This window comes from Macaca fascicularis, chromosome 11 (assembly GCF_037993035.2).
Source record: "Macaca fascicularis isolate 582-1 chromosome 11, T2T-MFA8v1.1".
Taxonomy (NCBI): domain Eukaryota; kingdom Metazoa; phylum Chordata; class Mammalia; order Primates; family Cercopithecidae; genus Macaca; species Macaca fascicularis.
Genome location: NC_088385.1, coordinates 128464134 through 128488576, shown reverse-complemented (window position 1 = coordinate 128488576; position 24443 = coordinate 128464134). Strand labels below are relative to the sequence as shown.

The following is a 24443-nucleotide window of genomic DNA, read 5'->3' as shown; positions in this document are numbered from 1 at the left end:
AGGGATGGGGCGGGGCCTCTGGCGTTTCCTCCTGGCTGCGAGTGCAGGGGGAGGATTCTTTTCCGCCCCGAGCGGAGACCGGCGGACCTGGGCGTGGCGGGAGGTGCCCTCCGCAGCCGCTTTCTCGGTTGGGTGTTTGAAGTGGGAGACAGCGTCCCCTGAGGAAGCTGCTGCGGCTTTCTGGGCTAGGTGGTCAAGTTTCCGGGGAGGACAGCGCGGCAAGGGCCGTGGTGATTTGAACACGCCGGTTGGCTCGAAGGCTTTTGTTATGACCGTCAGAGCAGGGCCTCAGATTTCCTTCCCAGATGTTCCCGCGTTCACGCTCGGTGATGACCTCGGGGCTCCTCACTCGTGGGTCCGGTAAGGAGCGGCAGCTGCACTTGCTAGGACGCGGCCTTTAAAAACAAGCCTTATTGAAAACACTTAGAAAGCCAAGGGCTCTCAAATCCCAAGAGCTCTTTGAAAAGCTATATTCAAAATAACCAAAATCGTAGCACAATGAAAGAATTTGCGCGAGCAATTGGAATTGCCTTTGGACAGAGAAACTGAGGTTGTAATTAAGGTATCGATTTATTCAGCTATACTGGATGACAGTTTATTTTCCTACACCTTTTTTATTTTTTATTTTTGACAGGGTCTTGCTCTTGCCCAGGCTGGAGTGGAATGGCGTGATCTCTGCTCACTGCAACCCCCACTCCGGGTTCAAAGGATTCTTCTGCCTCTGCCTCCCAAGTAGCTGGTACTTCGGGCGCCCGCCACCACGCCCTGCTAATTTTTTCTAGTTTTAGTAGAGACTGGTTTTCACTGTGTTGGCCAGGCTGGTCTCGAACTCCTGGCCCCAGGTGAGCCGTCCACCTTGGCCTTCCAATGTGCTGGGATTAGCCACCAGGCCCAGCCGATTTTCCTACAATTTTTAATCTCACCTCTAACTTAACCGGTATTTAAGATTTTAAACATGAAAAAGTCAATTCGCTCTTCATGAGGACCTAAGACTGTTCTGTTGCTTATAGATTTGCTTCGACAGTTGTGCTATATTAGATTAAAAGACAGGGAGAGAGAGAGAGTGCGCGCCAGGCCACTTCCTTAAACTGAAATAATGCATCCGAGTATGTATTTCTCTTGCTTCAAGTGCTGCTCAGATATTGTAATGTAACTTATCCAGAATAGTCCTAGGTTTTCTTTTTTGGAAAAATGCACAGAAAGCCTTTCATTCACGATGCAGGACGCAGCTGAACTTCATTGGAAGAGACAGTATTAATTAATTCTCCTAATGATCTAGACACAAAGAAACTCAATAAAAATGTTACTGGGGTACAAAGCCATGGTTGTCCATCATTAGAAAAGGCCTGGCAGGTCTATCACCAGAGATAATAAGCACATAAAAAGATGCTCAACATCACTATCAGGGAAATGCAAATCAAATCCATGGATACCACTGTGCGCCTACAAGGATGGGTAACATTAAAAAGAAAGAAAATAGATGGTGAAGATGTGGAGAATTTGGAATCTTCACACATGAATGGTGAGAATGTAAAATGGTGCAGCTGCTATGAAAATGTCTGACAATTCTTCAAAAATGTTAAAACATACAGAGTTACCATAAGACCCAGCAATTCCACTCCTAGGTGTGTACCCAAGAGAAATGAAAACCTAGGTCCACAGAAAAACGTACATGCTTATGGTTCTTAGCAGCATTATTCATAATAGCCAAAAAGTAAAAACAACCCAAATGTCCATTATCTGAGAAATGGTTAAAGGAAGTGTGGTCTCTCTATGCAGTGGAATATTATTAGACTAAAAAAGGAATGAAGTACTGATACATATTGCAACATGTATGAACCTTGAAAACATCATGTGGCTGAGCCCGGTGGCTCACGCCTGTAATCCCAGCGCTTCAGGAGGCCAAGGCGGGCGGATCACCTGAGGTCAGGAGTTCGAGACCAGCCTGGCCAACATGACAAAACCCTGTCTCTACTAAAAATACAATAAATAAATAAACAAATAAATAAATAAAAATACAAAAAGTAGCTGGATGTGGTGGCGCATGCCTGTAATCTCGGCTACTCGGGAGCCAGAGGTGGGAGAATCTCTTGAACCCAGGAGGTCGAGGCTGCAGTAAGCCAAAATCGCTCTACTGCACTCCAGCCTGAGTGACAGAGCGAGGCCCTGTCTCGAAAGGAAAAGAAAAAAGAAAAATCACGCTAAGTGAAAAAAACTAGACACAAAAAGATTACATATTGTATGATTCCATTTACAGGAAATGTCCAGAATAAGCCAACCCATAGAGATAGAAAGTAGAGTAGTGATTAAGGTCTCTGAAGGAGCAGGGGGGAAATGGAGTGACTGCTGCTAGACACAGGTTTCTTTTGGGGTAATGAAAACATTCTAGGCCGGGTGTGATGGCTCATGCCTACAATCTGAGCACTTTGGGAGGCTGAGACGGGAGGATCACTTGAACCTGGGAGTTCGAGACCAGCCTGGGCAACATAAGGAGATCCCATCTCTACAGAACATAAAAACAAAAATCAATGGGGTATGGTGGTGCACACCTGTAGTCCCAGCTACTCGGGAGGCTGAAGTAGGAGGATCACTTGTGGTCGAGGAGGTCGAGGCTGCAGTGAGCCACTGTACTCCAGCCTGGGTGACAGAATGAGACCCTGCTCAAAAAAAAAAAAAAAAAAAGGAAAAGAGAAAGTTCTAAAATTAGCTATGTGAATGGTTGTACAGCTCTGTGAGTATACTAAAAACTATTGTATAATTTAAGCGGGTGTATTATATGGTATGTGAATTATATCTCAATAAAGCTGTTAATACTGAGGAACAACACAAAAAGAAGAGTTAATGCAGCTGGAAAGTGGCCACAGAAGGACAATGAAAACAACCAAGGGTAGGGAGAAACTTAAGTATCAGGGGAACATTTAAAACAGTGTAATACTTGGGAAGATTTGTTTTATTTTGTCCCCAGCACACAGATCTGTACCTAGCATAAGCAAGCTCCCAATAAATGGTGTTTGATTTTGTTGTTGTTGTTGTTGAAACAGAGTCTCCCTCTGTCACCCAGCTGGAGTGCGGTGGTGCAATCTCTGCTCACTGCAAGCTCTGCCTCCCAGGTTCAAGTGATTCTCCTGCCTCAGCCTCCCGAGTATCTGGGACGACAGGCGCGTGCCACACACCCGGGTAACTTTTGCATTTTTAGTAGAGGCAGTGTTTCACCATGTTGGCCAGGCTGGTCTCGAACTCCTGACCCCAAGTGATCTGCCCACTTTGGCCTCCCAAAGTGTTGGGATTACAGGCATGAGCCATGGTGCCCAGCTGAATTGTGTTTTTTTGTTTTTGTTTTTTGTCTTTGGTTTTGGTTTTTTTTTTTTTTTTTTTTTTTTTGAGACGGAGTCTCGCTCTGTCGCCCAGGCTGGAGTGCAGTGGCCGGATCTCAGCTCACTGCAAGCTCCGCCTCCCGGGTTGCCGCCATTCTCCTGCCTCAGCCTCCCGAGTAGCTGGGACTACAGGCGCCCGCCACCTCGCCCGGCTAGTTTTTTATATTTCTTAATAGAGACGGGGGTTTCACCGTGTTAGCCAGGATGGTTTCGATCTTCTGACCTCGTGATCTGCCCGTCTCGGCCTCCCAAAGTGCTGGGATTACAGGCTTGAGCCACCGCGCCCGGCCGGTTTTTTTTTTTTTTTTTTTTTTTGAGACGGAGTCTCGCTCTGTCGCCCAGGCTGGAGTGCAGTGGCCGGATCTCAGCTCACTGCAAGCTCCGCCTTCCGGGTTCACGCCATTCTCCTGCCTTAGCCTCCCAAGTAGCTGGGACTACAGGCGCCCGCCACCTCGCCCGGCTAGTTTTTTGTATTTTTTAGTAGAGACGGGGTTTCACTGGGTTAGCCAGATGGTCTCGATCTCCTGACCTCGTGATCCGCCGTCTCGGCCTCCCAAAGTGCTGGGGTTACAGGCTTGAGCCACCGCGCCTGGCAGGTTTTGGTTTTTTTTGAGACAGAGTCTCACTCTGTCGCCTAGAGTGCAGTGGCGCCATCTCGGCTCACTGCAAACTCAGCCTCCCAGGTTCAAGTGATTCTCATGCCTCAGCCTCCCGCGTAGTAGCTAGGTTTACAGGTGTGCATCACCATGCCCAGCTAAGTTTTGTATTTTTAGTAGAGGGGTTTTACTGTTTTGCCCAGCCTGGTCTCCAAGTCCTAGCCTCAAGAGATCCCCCTGCCTGATCCTCCCAAAGTGCTGGGATTACAGGCGTGAGTCACCACACCCAGCCACCATAAGTGTTTGAGTGAATACTTTTTTTTCTGGAAGGTGGAGAAGGAAAATGATTTTTAAAAAATCGTAAGGGAGTAAATAGGTTACACATGAGTTTACAATGCCTAACTACTTGAAGTTGGGACTTTTTGAAGTTGAGAGAGATTTGTTCTTAAATATCACTCTTTTTTCAATGAAAGAGATGCATTTTGTGATCATAATTTTTTCTTTGTTTCAAATTTTATATAATGACCCTCATCTTTTTTTTTTTTTTTTTTAAGGTGGAGTCTCGCTCTGTTGCCCAGGTTGGAGTGCAGAGGCATGATCTCGGCTCACTTCAAGCTCCACCTCCCTAGTTCACGCCATTCTCCTGCCTCAACCTCCCTAGTAGCTGGGACTATAGGCACCCACCACCACACCCGGCTAATTTTTTGTATTTTTAGTAAAGACAGGGTTTCACTGTGTTAGCCAGGATGGTCTCGATCTCCTGACCTCGTGATCTGCCAGTCTCGGCCTCCCAGAGTCCTGGGATTACAGGTGTGAGCCACCACACCCGGCCAATGACCCTCTTCTTTCAATTGTGTACTAATTGTACCAGTTGTGGTTTGGGAAAATTTTGTCTGTTAAGTTATGATCATAACAACCTAATACTTTGTATTTCAGAGACAAAAAGTAGGATTGCCAAGACACACGGGGATAATTTATTGCAACTCAATGCAATTGAGGATGCATTGGATCCTTAGGATGTAGTGGGGCCATTTTCTGAGTTGTTTCTTTTTAACACCTCAAAAAATTATTTTCTTGAATTCACAATGTGCTGAAAGTCAATTAAATAATTTCAAACCTCTCTCAATGTCAAGAAGAAGCAAAAGTTTCATCATCTAAATTTTTGAGGCCTAGCATGGTAGCTCACTCCTGTAATCCCAGCACCTTGAGAGGCCCAGTAGGGGGATCACTGAGCCCGGGAGTCTGAGACCAGCCTAGGCAACATAGGGAGACCCCATCTCTACAAAAAACAGACACAAAAATTAGCTGGGCATGGTGGCATGCTCCTGTGGTCCCAGCTACTTGGGAGGCTGAGGTGGGAGGATCATTTGGGCCTGGGAGGTCAAGGCTATAGTGAGCCATGATTGTGCCACTGCACTCCACCCTAGGTGACAGAGTAAGACTCTATCTCAAATACATAAATAGGTTGGGCATGGTCGCTCACATCTATAATCCCAGCACTTTGGGAGGCCAAAGTGGGAGGACCACTTTGAGGCAGGAGAACAGGGTCTGGAGACAGGGAGCCTAAGGCCAACCTGCAGCGGACTTCTTGGAATTGGACCAAAAGGAAAACCCTACCTCTCCATGCCCAGGTGACAAGGGGCCAGAGGTTCCTCCCTCTACAAAATCCCCTCTCCCTTGGGTCACAAACAGTAAATGCCTCTAATTGGTAGAAGGCCAAGCCTTCACTTCAGCCTTTGATTGGTTGTGGGCCAATCTTTCATTTGCATAGGGTGTAACCAATTGGAAGCCTCTAAAGGGTACCTAGGGGTATTGTGAAAATCTTTTAGTTTAATAAAAATCCTAAATAACATTGCAACTGGGATTCTTGAGCTGCTTGCTTGAGCCCACTCCCACTCTGTGGAGTGTACTTTCACTTCAACAAATCTGTGTTTTGTTCCTTCATTCTTTTTTTTTTTTTTTTTTTTTGAGATGGAGTCTTGTCTGTCAGGCTAGAGTGCTGTGGCGCGATCTCGGCTCACTGCAAGCTCCGCCTCCCGGGTTCATGCCATTCTCCTGCCTCAGCCTCCCGAGTAGCTAGGACTACAGGTGCCCGCCACCGCGCCCAGCTAATTTTTTGTATTTTTAGTAGAGACGGGGTTTCACCGTGGTCTCGATCTCCTGACCTTGTGATCCACCCACCTCGGCCTCCAAAAGTGCTGGGATTACAGGCTTGAGCCACCGCGCCCGGCCTGTTGCTTCATTCTTATGTTGCTTTGTTTGTGCATTTTGTTAAATTCTTTGTTCAGCGTGCCAAGAACCTGGACAACTCGCAATCAAGACTTTCCATTTGGTAACAACTTGAGCCCAGGAGTTGGACACCAGCCTGAGCAACATAGTGAAACCCTGTCTCTACAAAAAACAAAAAATTAGCCAAGTGTGGTGGTGCACAGCTGTGGTCCCAGCTACTCAGGAGGCTGAGACGGGAGTATTACTTGAGCCCAGGAATGTGAGGCTGCAGTGAGCCGTGATTGTGTCACTGCACTCCAACCTGGACAACAGAACAAGACCTTGTCTCAAAAAAACTAATAAAGTCAAGGTGCAGTGGCTCATGACTGTAACTCGTGGCTGGAGAGGCCAAGGCAGGCAGGTCACTTAAGCCCAGGAGTTTGAGATCAGCCTGGGCTCTACAAAAAACACAAAAATTTAACTGGGCATGGTGACAGGAGCCTGTAGTCCCAGCGACTCTCAGGTTGGAGGATCACCTGAGCCCTGGAGGTCGAGACTACAGTGAACTGTGTTTGCACCACTGCATTCCCACCTGAGTGAGAAAGTGAGACCCTGTTTCAAAAAATAATAATTAAATTTTTGTAAGTTACTGAGTATTTCAACATTATATGTACTTATAAGACAATAAGGTAGAAGGCTATTATTATCCTAACAATGGAGTCACCCAATGATAACAAGTCATACAGGGAAGATAATATGAGCCTTTTACAAAGTTGGTTAGCAACTTGCTGTATTAAACCATTTCTTATTTTGGAAAATTTCAAACATATATGAAGTAAATAGAATAATACAATGAACCCTCACATACCCATCACCCAGTTTTAACAATTCTCTACATTCTACCATTCATGTCTCACCTCCAGCACTTGTACCTCTCTACCCATGCCCCACCACCCTCTCATCTAAGTTCAGATCATCATTAGATGAGTGCCCAACTCTGGTTGCCTAGATATGAGCCAGATCAAAGTATTTGAGAATTGGCTCTGGTTTGCTATGTTTTCATTTAAGCTTGGTCACTTTCACAAATATAACTATTTTACCTACTCAAGGTAATCCATCTTCTTTGGAGTCATTGCATAAGTTTTATAATTTAAAAGATCAGAGAAACTCTGTAACCATCCCTGCTTAACCTGAGTCTGCAAATGCCCAAGTTGTAGATAGGTCATCAAATGGACTCAGAAATGACAAAGTATGTCTTCATCTGAATGCTTAAACCAGCTCCCATCTGAATCCGGACTGTCTGATTGACTTCCGCTACAGTAAAAATGGTTTCAACAATACTTATTGCACTTTAGAGAAACATCTCTGCAGCTGGAGAACAGATGGCTCCCCAGAATCATTTTGTTTTGGACTGATAGAATCTTTTTTTTTTTTTGAGACGGAGTCTCGCTCTGTCGCCCACGCTGGAGTGCAGTGGCCAGATCTCAGCTCACTGCAAGCTCCGCCTCCCGGGTTCACGCCATTCTCCTGCCTCAGCCTCCCGAGTAGCTGGGACTACAGGCGCCCGCCACCACGCCCGGCTAGTTTTTTGTATTTTTTAGTAGAGACGGGGTTTCACCGTGTTAGCCAGGATGGTCTCGATCTCTCGACCTCGTGATCCGCCCGTCTCGGCCTCCCAAAGTGCTAGGATTACAGGCTTGAGCCACCGTGCCTGGCCTGACTGATAGAATCTTTTTGGAATTCTGCCAGTGAACTATGCTGTCAACTCGTACATGTAATCTTCTTCTGCCTTATGCTTCTCCCTCTGTAAAATGGAAAAAATGGTTATGAACCGGGAACATATGTCTTCAACTTTGCCAAATAGCTGAAGAATCCTGAAAGTGAAACAGAAACAGAACTTTTTGTGGTTTCCAGGCTAAGCACGGTAGCTCACGCCTATAGTCCCAACACTTTGGGAGGCTGAGGCGGGCAGATCACTTGAGGTCAGGAGTTTGAGACCAGCCTGGCCAACATGATGAAACCCTGTCTCTACTACACATACAAAAAATAGGCTGGCGTAGTGGTGCGCACCTGTAATCCCAGCTATCCAGGAGGTTGAGGCATGAGAATCACTTGAATCCAGGGAGCAAAGGTTGCAGTGAGCCGAGATCGTGCCACTGTACTCCAGCCTGGGTGACAGGATGAGACTCTGTGTCAAAAAAAAAAAAAGGCCGGGCGCGGTGGCTCAAGCCTGTAATCCCAGCACTTTGGGAGGCCGAGACGGGCGGATCACGAGGTCAGGAGATCGAGACCATCCTGGCTAACACGGTGAAACCCCGTCTCTACTAAAAAATACAAAAAACTAGCCGGGCGCGGTGGCGGGTGCCTGTAGTCCCAACTACTCGGGAGGCTGAGGCAGGAGAATGGCATGAACCCGGGAGGCGGAGCTTGCAGTGAGCAGAGATCCGGCCACTGCACTCCAGCCTGGGCGGCAGAGCGAGACTCCGTCTCAAAAAAAAAAAAAAAAAAAAAAAAAAAAGAATAGGCCAGGCACAGTAACTCATGCCTGTAATCCCAGCACTTTGGGAGGCCAAGGCGGGGAGATCATGAGGTCAGGAGTTCGAGACCAGCCTGGCCAACATGGTGAAACCCCTTCTCTACTAAAAATACAAAAATTAGCTGGGTGTGGTGACGGGCGCATGTACTCCCAGCTACTCGGGAGGCTGAGAAAGGAGAATTGCTTGAATCTGGGAGGCAGAGGTTGCAGTGAGCCGAGATTGCACCACTGCACTCCAGCTTGGGCCACAGAGCAAGACTCTGTCTCGAAAAATGAAATAAATAAATAGATAAATAGGCCGGGCGTGGTGGCTCAAGCCTGTAATCCCAGCACTTTGGGAGGCCGAGACGGGTGGATCACAAGGTCAGGAGATCGAGACCATCCTGGCTAACACGGTGAAACCCCGTCTCTACTAAAAATACAAAAAAAAAACTAGCCGGGCGAGGTGGCGGGCGCCTGTAGTCCCAGCTACTCGGGAGGCTGAGGCAGGAGAATGGCGTAAACCCGGGAGGCGGAGCTTGCAGTGAGCTGAGATCCGGCCACTGCGCTCCAGCCTGGGCGACAGAGCAAGACTCCGTCTTAAAAAAATAAAAATAAAAATAAATAAATAAATAAATAGATAAATAAAATGGTTTCCGGAGAGTTAGACAAATAACACAGGGCCAGTTGATATTTCTCTGAAGTTGGAGCACTTTACAGGCTTTTTCTCCAGTAACCCTCCTTAGCGGGCAGAAAGGAGAGAGGGTTTTCTTCTTTTCATGGCTTGGGAAAGTGAGCTGTCTTGCCTGAGGCTCAGTGAGGCAGTGATGAAAGAAGAGCTGCCAACTCTCCTATCCCCAGTCCAGCATAATGCTCACCGGTATTACGATTCTTCCAATAAAAAGACCTTCCAAAACAACTTCGTCCGTTTTTGGTTTCTTGTTTTGTTTTGTTTTTTTTGAGATAGAGTCTCCCTTTGTTGCCCAGGCTGGAGTGCAGTGGCACGATCTCGGCTCACTATAAGCTCTGCCCCCCAGGTTCACGCCATTCTCCTGCCTCAGCCTCCCAGCGGCTGGGACTACAAGCGCCCCCCCGCCACGCCCGGCTAATTTTTGTATTTTTAGTAGAGACGGGGTTTCACCGTGTTAGCCAGGATGGTCTCGATCTCCTGACCTTGTGATCCGCCCACCTTGGCCTCCTAAACTGCTGAGATTACAGGCGTGAGCCACTGTGCCTGGCGTAACAAGTTCATTCTTGTACAGTAAATCTATATTCATATACGTCTTAGTCCATTGGTGTTGCTATAAAGGAACATTTGAGACTGGGTAATTTAAAAAGAAAGAGGTTTATTTGTAGGGCTGGGGGCAATGGCTAATACCTGTAATCCCAGCACTTTGGGAGGCTCAAATGGGAGGATTACTTGAGCCCAAGTATTACAGACCAGCCTGGGCAACATAGCAAGATCCAGTCTGTAAAATTTACCAGTGAGTAGATTTGATGACCTATCTCCAACTCTGACATTTGCAAACTCAAGTTAAGCAGGGGTGGTTAGCTGAGCGTGATGGCACATACCTATAGTTCTCACTACTTGGGAGGCTGGGGCCAGAGGATCACTTGAGCTCAGGAACTGGAGGCCATCCTGGACAACAGAGAGCGACACTGGCTCTAAAAAATAGTAAGTAAATAAATAAAAATAAAAAAATTTAAAAGTTTGCCAGGTCCTCATTTTGTTAATAGTTGTATCATAGTATGGTTTTGCTTGAACAGAGTCTCACTAAGATCTAGAGATTCTGAACTTAACATTGAGTCCTGGCGGAGCACAGTGCCTCACGCCTGTAATCCCAGCACTTTGCGAGGCCGAGGCGGGCGGATCACCTGAGGTCAGGAGTTTGAGACCAGCCTGACCAACATGGTGAAACCCTGTCTCTACTAAAAATACAAAAAATTAGCCAGGCATGGTGGCAGGCGCCTGTAATACCAGCAACTCTGGAGGCTGAAGCAGGAGAATCGCTTGAACCCGGGAGGTGGAGGTTGCAGTGAGCAGAGGTCCTGCCACTGCACTCCAGCCTTGGCAACAGAGCAGAGCAAGACCTCATCTCAAAAAAAAAAAAAAAAAAAAAAGAGTCCTTCAGCATTTGCTATAAAGTTTTTGAGCTAGAAGGGCCCTTCAGGGTCACTTTATGTACTTTCTCAATTTACAGTTGAAAAAGTGTCTCCCAGAAGAGTTAAATGTGCTCAGGATCACACAGCTAGCTACAGGCAAAGATGGGACCGGAAGCCAAGTATGACCCCTTAAGCTCACGCTTTTTGCTGGCAACTTTGGAAAAAATCCAACCATTCTTTGCTCTAAATTCAAAGACAACCCAGGCTTCAAAGACGGAAACTATCTGATGACTCCTTAATAAGGATGTTGGGAATTTACCTGGACAAATCTTATACTCCAAACTACAGTAAATTCTAAACCAGAAAAAGGTTTAAACATATTTTTTAGAAAACTAAGAGAAAGTGTATCATGTATATTCCAGATATAACATGAAATAGGTTTCTGATTTATTTTCTTCTTAAAAAGTTTTTGGCCGGGCGCAGCGGCTCACGCCTGTAATCCCAGCACTTTGGGAGGCTGAGGTGGGTGGATCACGAGGTCAGGAGTTCAAGACTAGTCTGGCCAACATAGTGAAACCCTGTCTCTATTAAAAATACACAAAAAATTAGCCAGGTGTGGTGGTGTGCGCCTGTAATCCCAGCTAGTCAGGAGGTTGAGGCAGGAGAATCGCATGAACCTGGGAGGGGGAGGTTGCAGTGAGCCAAGATCATGCCGCTGCACTTTAGCCTGGGTGACAGAATGAGACTCTGTCTCAAAAAAATGAAATAAAATAAAATAAAATTTTTTTTTAGTCAGGCACAGTGGCTCACGCTGTAATCCCAACACTTTGGGAGGCTGAGGCGGGCGGAACACCTGAGGTCGGGCATTTGAGACTAGCCTGACCAACATGGAGAAACCCCATCTCTACTAAAAATACAAAGTTAGCCAGGCGTGGTGACGCATGCCTGTAATCCCAGCTACACCGGAGGCTGAGGCAGGAGAATCGCTTGAACCTGGGAGGAGGAGATTGTGGTGAGCCAATATCACACCTCTGCACTTCAGCCTGGGCAACAAGAGTGAAACTCCGTCTCAATAAATACATGAATGAATGAATAAATAAATAAATGAATAAATAAATAAATAATTTTTTTGAGTCAGGATCTTGCTCTGTCACCCAGGCTCGAGTGCAGTGGTACCGTGATGGCTCACTGCAGCGTTAATCTCCTGGGTTTAAGCAATCCTCCTGCCTAAGCCTCTTGAGTAGCTGGGATTACAGATGTGCACCATCACATCCAGCTAATTTATTATTATTTTTTGTAGAGACAGGGTCTCCCTGTGTTGCCCAGGATGGTCTCAAACTCCTGGGCTCAAGCAATCCTCCTGTCTCAGCCTCCCAATGTGTTGTGATTACAGGTGTGAGCCACCGCGCTGGGCCACCCACTCTACTCTCTTGGTTTTCCTTCTGTGTCTCGGAGCAATTTCTTCTCCATCTGCTCTACCCACCCTTCAAGTTTTGGTGTTCATACAAGTATTGCAGGCCTTTCCACTTCTCACTCGACAGATTCTCCTGGATGACTTCACCCTGTAACTCCAGAGAGGTAACATTCTCAGGAATTCCCTGTCTAGGTCTGTATATGGGTCTCCTGAGCCTCTGCCCATCCATCTCTTCCCTGCTTATCAGATGTGTGAGCTCAGTACCCACTTCCTTCCAACCCCTGCTCCTCTTCCTGGGTTCCCTACCTTGCTCTATTGCTCCATGCTAGAGAACTGCCAGTCATCCTTGACTTTGCCTTCGAGCAGCTCTAGCCCTGTGTGCCACTCACATCCATCTACTTCTCCATCCCCTTGGCCCATGGCCCTTACTGCTTCTCTTGCTTCATTGCAGCTGCAGAAGCTTGAGCTCCGATCTGCACTCCGCCACCACCCCCACTGCCTGCTTAGTCATCCCCACTTCCGGTTCACTCTCTATCCTGAGGACAAATAGCCTCTTTACACCATAAGTCTGACTTTGTCTTTTCCTGTTTAAATTCCTTTGGGGTGGTGGGGCGAGGCGGCTCATACCTGTAATCGCAGCACTTTGGGAGGCCGAGGCGGGCGGATCACTTGAGGCCAGGAGTTCAAGACCAGCCTGGCCAACATGATGAAACAGCGTCTCTACTTAAAATACAAAAATTAGCCAGGCATGATGGCACACATCTGTAATCCTAGTTACTCGGGAGGCTGAGGCAGGAGAATTGCTTGAACCCGGGAGGCAGAGGGTGAAGTCAGCCAAGATCGGGCCACTGCACTTCAGCCTGGCAACAGAGCAAGACTCCGTCTCAAAAAAAAAAAAAAAAAAAAAAAATTCCTTTAGGGTCTCCCAATGGCCTCATGAAAAAATCCAAATTTATTAAAATAGTGTTACAGGGTCCTTTATCTTCCGTTCCCTGCTCACCCCTCCAGTCCTACTTCCCAGCACCCTCACCTCACAACCTCCACTGTAACCATACTGAACTGCTTGCAGTGCCCCAGGGGGTCATACTCTCCTACCTCTGGGCCTTTACACAGGCAAGTTCTCTTGAGATGTAAATTCTCCATCTCTTGCAAGTTCAGAGGAAGCGCTTAATTGGCTTCCTCGACTGGCTATCTTTAATCAACCTTTAGCTACCAGCTCTGTAGACTTCCTCAAGGAGCTGTACTCTGAACTCCTAAAGTTGTCAGGCACGCTGATACACATGTGCATCATACGTGATACTCACTGTCATACCGTATTATAATCACTATTTTGCTACTTTGGTTTTTCTTTTCTGCTTTTTTTTTTTTTTAATTGCAATTAAGGTATAATAAAATCCTCAAATCTTAAGTGTTCAGTGAGTTTTGTTTTTGTTTTTGTTTTGAGACAGAGTCTCCCTCTGTCACCCAGGTTGGAGTTCAGTGGCGCAATCTCGACTCACTGCAACCTCCACCTCCCAAGTTCAAGTGATTCTCCTGCCTCAGCCTCCCAAGTAGCTGGGATTACAGGTACCTGCCACATGCCTGGCTAATTTTTGTATTTTTAGTAGAGGTGGGGTTTCACCATCTTGGCCAGGCTGTTCTCAAACTCCTGACCTCATGTGATCTCCCCAACTGTGTTGGGATTACAGGCATGAGCCAACACGCCTGGCCACTTCAGTGAGTTTTAATGACCGAATACATTCATGTACTCACCCAGAACAAAATAAGGACATTTCTGTCATCTCAGAAATGTGTGTGTGTTTGTGCATGTCTGTGTGTGTGTCTGTGTGTGTTCCTCTCTAGTCAACATCTCCTCCCATCCACAAAGGCAGCCCACTGTGTAACTGGTTACTTGTCTGGATCGACTATATGCTCCATGAGGGCAGTTACCATGTCTACCTTCTTTTTGTTGCCCAAGCTGGAGTTCAGTGGCACAAACATGGCTCACCAGAGCCTCAATCTCCTAGACTCAAGCAATCCTCCTGCCTGAGCCTCCTGAGTAGGGGGGACCATGGGCACATGCCACCACACCCAACCAATTATTGAAAAAAGTTTTGTAGAGACAAGGTCTCCCTATACTGCCTGAGTTGATCTCGAACCCCTGGGCTCAAGTGTTCCTCCCACCTCAGCCTCCCAAAGTGCTGGGATTACAGGTATGAGCCACCACAGCTGGCCTCCATCTTCTTTATACATTTCAAAACCTAGTACATAATAGATAACTTAATAAATATAAATGAATGCATGGAATATTGATAGAATGGATAGACAACCGCTGGTCGCAGTGGCTCACACCTGTAATCCCAGCGCTTTGGGAGGCCGCGGTGGGCAGATCACCTGAGGTTGGGAGTTCAAGACCAGACTGACCAGCATGGAGAAACCCTGCCTCTACTATAAATACAAAATCAACCGGGCGTGGTGGCACATGCCTGTAATCCCAGCTACTCAGGAGGCTGAGGCAGGAGGATTGCTTGACCCCAGGCGGTGGAGGTTGCAGTGAGCCAAGATCGCGCCATTGCACTTCAGCCTGGGCGACAAGAGCGAAACTCCATCTCAAAAAAAAAAAAAAAGAAAGAAAAAGAAAAGAAAACTGCAGTGATTACATTAATTTATTGGGATATTTTGGAGGTTAACATCACTGATGATAATAAAAATAGCTAAGGGCTCCTGTCTCCTTGAGCCTTTGTCCAGCCCTGCACTGGTAATGAAACCTTTCTGTCGAAGTTACAATTCAAGGATTAGGCATTCCATCCCCAATTACGGTTGGCAAAAGTCAAAATAAATCTTTTTGAATTCCACAAAATTTGAATTTCACACTGAAGTGATTCAATTTTAAGGCATATTTACTTCAAGTCAAGTGTACCGTATATGTAATAATATCATCTCAAACAGCTACAGAAATGTGAAAATACAACATTTCAGACATTCACCAACAGACGTCACTGATAAGTTGCAGTTACCATATTTAGCATAAGCTTCAGGTATTAAAAGTAGGCTGGGTGTGGTGGCTCACGCCTGTAATCCCAGCACTTTGGGAGGCCAAGGCCGGCGGATCACTTCAGGTCAGGAGTTCAAGACCAGCCTGTTCAACATGGTGAAACCCTGTCTCCACTAAAAATACAAAAATTAGCCAGGCATGGTGGCGCATGCCTGTAATCCCAACTACTTGGGAGACTGAGGCGTAAGAATCGCTTGAACCTGGGGAGGCAGAGGTTGCAGTGAGCCGCGATCACGCCACTGTACTCCAGCCTGGATGACAGAGTGGGACTCTGTCTCAAAAAAAAAAAAGGTACATTAAGTCAACTCTCCCCACCCTCTTGAGAAGTGCTGACAGGATCAAGAAGACAATAGGCCGGGCGCGGTGGCTCAAGCCTGTAATCCCAGCACTTTGGGAGGCCGAGGCGGGCGGATCACGAGGTCAGGAGATCGAGACCATCCTGGCTAACACGGTGAAACCCCGTCTCTACTAAAAATACAAAAAGAAATTAGCCGGGCGTGGTGGCGGGCGCCTGTAGTCCCAGCTACTCCGGAGGCTGAGGCAGGAGAATGGCGTGAACCCGGGAGGCGGAGCTTGCAGTGAGCCGAGATCGCGCCACTGCACTCCAGCCTGGGCGACAGAGCGAGACTCCGTCTCAAAAAAAAAAAAAAAGAAGACAATAAATGGGACTAAGCCTCGTATCAAAGATCATAATCAACACATTTATTAAACTTAATTGTGTATGGTGCTATGACATGCTAAATGATTCACACAGAGAATTAGCTAAACCTTGCCTCTCTCCTCTAACAGTTTACAATCCAAGGCAGACAGGCTGACGCTTTTGCACATTTATAGCCAAATTAGACAGACACGATGAAATACAAACATTGTCAACTGATAAATGAACAAAATAGACATTCAGAGAAGGAGATATTCAGATGGCTGCGATAAGAACAGTTGCCTTGGCCGGGCGCAGTGGCTCAAGCCTGTAATCCCAGCACTTCGGGAGGCTCAGACGGGCGGATAACAAGGTCAGGAGATCCAGACCATCCTGGCTAACCCAGTGAAATCCCGTCTCCACTAAAAAATACAAAAAACTAGCCGGGCGAGATGGCGGGCACCTGTAGTCCCAGCTACTCGGGAGGCTGAGGCAGGAGAATGGCGTAAACCTGGGAGGCGGAGCTTGTAGTGAGCTGAGATCCGGCCACTGCACTCCAGCCTGGGCGACAGAGCCAGACTCCGTCTCAAAAAACAAAGAAGAGTTGCCTTGAAAATTTCAATTTCAGACTATGCAGGATAAAAAGATTAGTACTTTTATCCATCACCACCTTCATTTACAATTATATAAGAACATACATGTGCCTAGGCTGGGCACGGAGGGCTCACGCCTATAATCCCAGCACTTTGGGGGGCCGAGGTGGGTGGTGGATCACGAGCTCAGGAGTTAGAGACCAGCCTGACCAACATGGTGAAACAACGTTTCTACTAAAAATACAAAAATTAGCCAAGTGTGGTGGCATGCGCCTATAATCCCAGCTACTCAGGAGGTTGAGGCAATCGAATCGCTTGAACCCGGGAGACAGAGGTTGCCGTGAGCCGAGATCGTTCCATCTGCACCCCAGCCTGGGCAACAGAGTGAGACTCCATCTCAAAAAAAAAAAAAAAGAGGATACATATGCCTAATAATTGTTCCCAAAAATGTCAACCTTTGTCCATCATTATTCTGAAACCCTTACACCTTCCAGAGTCACAATACTTGTAGTAATTTTTTTTTCCGTTTTGAGACGGGCTCTTGCTCTGTTGCCCAAGCTAGAGTGCAGTGGCATGATCATGGCTTATGCAGCATTGACCTTCCGGGCTCAAGCGATCTTCTCCGCTCAGCCTCCTGAGTAGCTGGGACTACAGGTATGCACCACCATGCCTGGCCTTTTTTTTTTTTTTTTTTTTTTTTTTGGTAGAGACAAGGTCTCGCTATGTTGCCCAGGCTGGTCTCAGACTCCTGGCCTCAAGCAGTCCTCCTGCCTTGGCCTCCCAAAATGGTGGGATTACAAGCATGACCCACCATGACTGGCTGCCTGTAGTAATTTTGTAATAGATCATAATTTCAAATGGTATTCTCGAACACACATCTGACTATGTCTTTGCTAAAAGATTAATAAAATAGCCTTTTCTTTTCAGCACTGCTGGCAAGATTTCCAAAACAGCTCTTTTGATCTTGCATTGAATTTTTTTTTTGTTTTAACTGATTCAATTCTATTAAACTATTATCTCCCCTATTTTTTTTTTTTTTTTTGAGACAGAGTTTCGCTCTTGTTGCCCAGGCTGGAGTGCAATGGCGCGATCTCAGCTCACTGCAACCTCCACCTCCCGGGTTCAAGCAATTCTCCTGTCTCAGCCTCCCGAATAGCTGGGACTACAGGTGCACGACACCACACTCGGCTAATTTTTGTATTTTTTTTTAGTAGAGACATGGTTTCTCCATGTTGGCCTGGCTGGTCTCGAACTCTTGACCTCAGGTGATCCACCTGCCTTGGCCTTCCCAAGAGCTGGGATTACAGGCCTGAGTCACAACTCCTGCTGAAGCTAATTCTTTAGAATGGCCCCTTTAATTTGAATGGCTAATTATTACACCATTTGACACTTGAAAAAAGTATTTTTGGCCGGGCACGGTGGCTCAGCAATATACATGCAGGTATGTATACTGATGTGACATCAAAGAATAGTTCTTAGAATTCGCTCTTGATATGTTTATATCTGGGTGTGAACTGATAGTCCCAAAGCTGAAAGTGGAAACTCCAGTACCTAGATTCAGATCCATGTTTCAAGTCACTCCGAATATTGCTTTTTTTTTTTTGAGACAGGGTCTTGCTCTGTTGCCCAGGCTGGAGTGCAGTGGCACAGTCACGGCTCACTGCAGCCTCCACCCCTGGGCTCAAGCAATCCTCCTGCCTCAGCCTCCTGAGTAGCTGGAACCACCAGCGGGTGCCACCACTCCGGGCTAATTTTTGTATTTTTTGTCGAGATGGGGGTTTTGCCCTCTTGCCCAAAGTGGTCTCGAACTCCTGGGCTCGAGCAATTCTCCCACCTCAGGCTCCCAAAATGCTGGGATTACAGACATGAGCTACCACACTTGGCCTGAAAATTATCTTTAAAATAACCTCAGATACCTGGCTGAGTAATGTGTAGGTACTAGAATAGGCACAGGGGTGCCATCAAAAATGTTAGTAGATGAATGACATAATCCAAGTTTCTTGGTTTTTGTTGTTTTTCCTGTAAATGAGTGACCCCTAATCGAAATTTTCAGTTCATGATAGCTAATGGGGGTGGGGGAGAAATGTCCAGATCTGTTGTAATCCTTAGCTTTCTAAAATTCTTGCCCAGCCTCTAAAGCACTGCTCTCCAAATCTTATTATGTCTAAGAATAGAACTATCCTGGAGAGCTGACCTGATAGTAGTATTTTTCAGTTGTTTGATAGTGCTGTTCACCTCAACTCTTATTAGAAAAGAGGGTAGCAAAGATTAGGATGCCTTTCCAAAAATATCAAAGGCTTTATCCAATATGGAATCACTGTCCCACAGCAGGGAGAATTACCTTGAGCAGAGCTATCCTGCCTGGAGAGTTGACTATAAAGATGACTATAAGGACCGAAATCTTAATTTTTTTTTTTCTGATTACAAAGGGAAAATGTATTGTTGTGAGAAATATGGAAAAGTTTACAAAAGAAAATTAAAATTACAATTCCACTACTTAAAGATAACCAGTACTAGCATTTTGATGTACATCTGACAATTACAATAGTCAGACTTAACATTTACTGAGTCTTCTAATTTTTAAAAAATATGCTGGCCAGAGGCTGGGCGTGGTGGCTCACTCCTGTAATCCCAGCACTTTGGGAGGCCGAGGCAGGCGATTATGAGGTCAGGAGATCGAGAGCATCCTGGCTAACACGGTGAAACCCCGTCTCTACTAAACACACACACACACACACAATTAGCCGGGTGTGTGGTGGCGGGCGCCTGTAGTCCCAGCTACTTGGGAGGCTGAGGCAGGAGAATGGCGTGAACGTGGGAGGTGGAGCTTGCAGTGAGCCAAGATCACGCCACTGCACTCCAGCCTGGGCGACAGAGTGAGACTCCGTCTCTAATAATAATAATAATAATAATAATAATAATATGCTGGTCAGAGGCCAGGCATGGTGGCTCATGCCTGTAATCCCAGCACTTTGGGAGGCTGACGCGGGCGGATCACGAGGTCAGGAGATGAAGACCATACTGGCCAACATGGTGAAACCCCGTCTCTACTAAAAATACAACAAATTAGCCGGGCCTGGTGGCACGTGCCTGTAGTCCCAGCTACTTGGGAGGCTGAGGCAGGAGAATTGCTTGAACCCAGGAGGCAGAGGTTGCAGTGAGCCGAGATTGCGCCACTGCATTCCAGTCTAGGCGACAGAGTGAGGCTCCGTCTAAAAAAAAATAAAAATAAAATAAAAAAAATATATATATATGTATGTGTATATGCACACACATGCTGGCCGGGTGTGGTGGCTCACACCTGTAATCCCAGCACTTTGGGAGGTTGAGGTGGGTGGATTACCTGAGGTCAGGAGTTTGAGACCAGCCCAGCCAACATGGTGAAACCCCGTCTCTACTAAAATACAAAAATGAGCCAGGCGTGGTGGCGGGTGCCTGTAATCCCAGCTACTCGGGAGGCTGAGGCAGGAGAATTGCTTGAGCCTGGGAGGCAGAGGTTACAGTGAGCCGAGATTGCGCCACTGCACTGCAGCCTGGGCAACAGAGCTTGACTCCGTCTCAAAAAAAAAAAAAATGCTAAGTACTATGCGTTAGAACACAGATGTTCTCTCTTGCTATGTTGTCCAGGCTACATTCAATTTTTTCCAGGGAAAAGATGTATCAATTTGCATTCCTATTGGTTTTGTATAGAAAGAGCCCAATTATCTGCACTGTGATCAGCACTTATTAATTTGCTCAAATCTTGGCTAATACTGTGTCTATTTTATTTATTTATTTATTTATTTATTTGAAATAGGATCAAGCCGGGCACGGTGTCTCATGCCTATAATCCCAGCACGTTGAAAGGCCAAGGTGGGCAGATCACCTGAGGTCAGGAGTTCAAGACCAGCATGGCCAACATGGTAAAACCCCGTCTCTATTAAAAATACAAAAGTTAGCCGGGCATGGTGGCAGGCACCTGTAATCCCAACTCTAATCCCTGTAATACTCTGGAGGCTGAGTCAGAAAAATTGCTTGAGCCCGGGAGGCGGAGGTTACAATGAGCCAAGATAGTGCCACTGCACTCCACCCTGGGAGACAAAGCGAGACTCCATTCCCCTCCAAAAAAGAAACAGGATTTCACTCTGTCACCCAGGCTGCAGTGAAGTGGCACAATTATAGCTCAGTGCAGCCTCAAACTCCTGGTTTCAAGCAATTCTCCCACCTCAGTCTCCTGAGTAGCTGGGACTACAGGTGTGTGCTACCACATCTGGCTAATTAAAAAAAAAAATTATTTTTTTGAGACAGAGTATCACTCTGTCACCCAGGCTTGAGTGCAATGGTGCAATCGCTGCTCACTGCAACCTCCGCCTCCTGGGTTCAAGCGATTCTCACGCCTCAGCCTCCCCAGTAGCTGGAATTAGAGGCACCAGCCACCATGCCCAGCTCATTTTTTATTTTAGTAGAGATGGGGTTTCACCATGTAGGCCAGGCTGGTCTCTAACTCCTGACGTCAAGTTATCCACCTGCCTCAGCCTCCCAGTGTGTTGGGATTACAGGCATGAGCCACCACGCCTGGCCAAAAATTTCTTTTTGTAGAGATAGAGTCTCGCTATGCTGCCCAGGCTGGTCTTGAACTCCTGACCTCAAGCGACCCTCCTGCCTCAGCCTCCCGAAGTGTTGGGATTACAGGTATGAACCACCACACCTGGCTTTTTGAGTCTAAACAATGGCATTTTTCTTATTTTTGATTTGCATTTCTTTTATTTTTGGTAGGGTTAAACATTTTTCTTTTTCTTTCCCTCCCATCTTTATTGAGGTGTAATTGACAAATAAAAACCATATATATTCACAGTGTACAATATGATGTTTTGGTATATTTATGTAAAATGTAAAATGATCACCACAGCCAGGTGCGGTGGCTTACGCCTATAATCCCAGCACTTTGGGCGGCCGAGACGGGCAGATCACCTGAGGTCAGGAGTTGGACACCAATCTGACCAACATGGAGAATCCCCGTCTCTGCTGAAAATATAATTTAGCCGGGTGTGTTGGCCCATGCCTGTAATCCCAGCTACTTGGGAGGCTGAAGCAGGAGAATCGCTTGAACCCAGGAGATGAAGGTTGCAGTGAGCTGAGATGGTGCCATTGCACTCCAGGCTGGGCAACAAGAACAAGAGCGAAACTCCGTCTCAAAAAAAAGATCACCACAGTCAGGCTAATTAACATATCCACCACCTCATATAATTACCATTTTTTGGCGGCAAGAACACTTAAGCTCTGCTCTGTTAGAAAAAGTCAAGTATACATTATTATTTTTTTTTGAGACGGAGTCTCGCTTTGTCGCCCAGGCTGTAGTGCAGTGTCACGATCTCGGCTCATTGCAACCTCCGCCTCCCGGGCTCAAGCAATTTTTCTGACTCAGCCTCCAGAGTATTACAGGGATTAGGGTTGGGATTATAGGTGCCTGCCACCATGCCCGGCTAACTTTTGTATTTTTAGTAGAGACAGGGTTTCACCATGTTGGCCACCTCCTGGGTTCACGCCATTCTCCCGCCTGAGCCTCCCGAGTAGCTGGGACTACAGGCGACCGCCACCATGCCTGGTTAATTTTGTTTTTGTGTTTTTAGTAGAGACAGGGTTTCACTGTGTTAGCCAGGATGGTCTTGATCTCCTGACCTCGTGATCCACCCACCTTGGCCTTCCAAAGTGCTGGAATTACAGACATGAGCCACCACGCCCGGCCTACCTTATTATTAATTAGAGTTACCATATGCTATATGTTTGATCTCTAGAATTTATTCATCTTATAATTGAAACTTTCGTTTGACCAAAATTCTGTTTCTCCCTCCCTATGGCTCTTGTCAACCAACTTACTCTCGTCTCTATGAGTTCGACTTCTTTGGATACTGTACGTAATGAGATCACGCAGTGTTTATCTTGAGTTGAACTTTTTTTTTCCATCAAGCCAACTGTTTTAGCGTCTTTATGTATTTTTGAAGCAAATGAGAATTGTAATGGATAAACAGGCCTTCAGCATTGACTGGTTTGGAGCTAACTCTTGAATACGAAAAGGTAGTTCCTGGCTGGGCACAGTGGCTAACGCCTGTAATCCCAGCACTTGGGAGGCTGAGGCAGGCGGATCACTTGAGGTCAGGAGTTCAAGGGCAGCCTGGCCACATGGTGAAATCCCATCTTTACTTAAAATACAAAAATTAGCCGGGTGCAGTGGCACATGCCTATAATCCCAGCTACTCGGGAGGCTGGGATTCTCCTGCCTCAGCAGGAGAATCACTTGAACCTGGGAGGCAGAGGTTTCGGTAAGCCGAGATCACACCACCACACTCCAGCCTGGGCGACAGAGCAAAATTCTGTTTCTTTTTCTTTCTTTTTTTCTTTCTTTCTTTTATCTTTTTTCTTTTTTCTTTCTTTCTTTCTTTTTTTTTTTTTGAGATGGAGTCTTGCTCTGTCATCCAGGCTGGAATGTAGGCACAATCTTGGTGGTTCACTGCAACCTCTGCTTCCAGGTTTTAAGCGATTCTCCTGCCTCAGCCTCCCTAGTAGCTGGGATTATAGGCGCGCACAGCCACGCCTGGCTAATTTTTGTATTTTTAGTAGAGGCGAGGTTTCGCCATGTTGGCCAGGCTGGTCTTGAACTCCTTACCTCAAGTGATCCACCCACCTTGGCCTCCCAAAGTGCTGGGATTACAGGTGTGAGCCACAACGCTCGGCTGAGACTCTGTTTCAAAAAAAAAAAAAGAATTAGCAATTCTACTCCTAAGTATATACTCAAAAGAACTGAAAACAGATACTAAAACAAATACTTGTACACGAATGTTCATAGCAGCACTATAAACAACAGTCAAAAGACAGATATATCCCAAATTTCCATCAACTTATGAATGGATTAAAACATTGTGGTATATATACACAACAGAATATTATTCTGCCATAAGAAGAAATGAACAAAGTACTAATACATGTTATAATGTGAATGAATCTGGAAAACATTATGCTAAGTCAAAAAAGCCAGACCCGAAAGGTCACATATTGTATCACATCCCCCACCTTGTTTTAGCAGGGACAGGGTCTTGCTCTGTTGCCCAGTCTAGTCTCAAACTTCTGCCCTCAAATGATCCTCCAGCCTCTGCTTCCCAAAGTGCTGGGCTCACAGGCAGGATTCACCATGCCTGACTGAGTCCATTTTTATGAAACGCCCAGTATAAATGAATCCGTAGAGACAGAAAGCACACTGGTGGTTTCCAGGGGCTGAGGAGAGTGGAGGAATAGGGAGTAATTGCTTACTGGGCATGGGGTTTCCTTTTAGGGTGATGAAAATGTTTTGAAACAAGGTAGAGACGGTGGTTGTACATCATGGTGAATGTACTAAATATTACTGAATTATGTGCTGTATTATTTCTAAAATTTTTATTTATTTTGAGATGGAGTCTCTGTTGCCCAGGCTGGAGTGCAGTGGTATGATCTCTGCTCACTGCAAACTCCACCTCCCAGGTTCAAGTGATTCTTCTGCCTCAGCCTCCCAAGTAGCTGGGATTACAGGTGCTTGCTACCACACCCAGCAATTTTTTTTTTTTTTTTTTTTGGTAGAGACAGGCTTTTGCCATGTTGGCCAGGCTGGTCTGTAACTCCTGACCTCAGGTGACCTGCCTGCCTCAGCTTCCCAAAGTGCTGGGATTACAGATGTGAGCACCGAGCCCAGCCCAAATTATTCACTTTATTGTATTTATTCATTTTTAAAATGGAGTCTTGCTCTGTTGCCCAGGCTGGAGTGCAGTGGTGCAGTCTCTGCTCATTGCAATCTCCACCTCCCAGGTTCAAGTGATTCTCCTGCCTCAGCTTCCCAAGTAGCTGGGATTACAGGTGGCCACCACCACACCTGGCTAATTTTTTTGTATTTTTAGTAGAGATGGGGTTTCACCATGTTGGCCAGGCTGGTCTTGAACTCCTGACCTCAGGTGATCCACCCACC

General features: G+C 46.4%; 1 protein-coding gene across 2 annotated transcripts in view; it reads left to right on the top strand.

The window, feature by feature from the left end:
- The first annotated feature begins 52 nt into the window (after positions 1-52).
- ANAPC5 (anaphase promoting complex subunit 5) overlaps positions 53-24443 on the top strand; it is a 98911-nt gene continuing 74520 nt past the window's right edge. For both annotated transcript variants that reach the window (XM_074008115.1, XM_065524944.1), the window contains exon 1: positions 53-360. The gene's annotated coding sequence lies outside the window, so the exon portion shown is untranslated. The remainder of the gene's footprint in view (positions 361-24443) is intronic.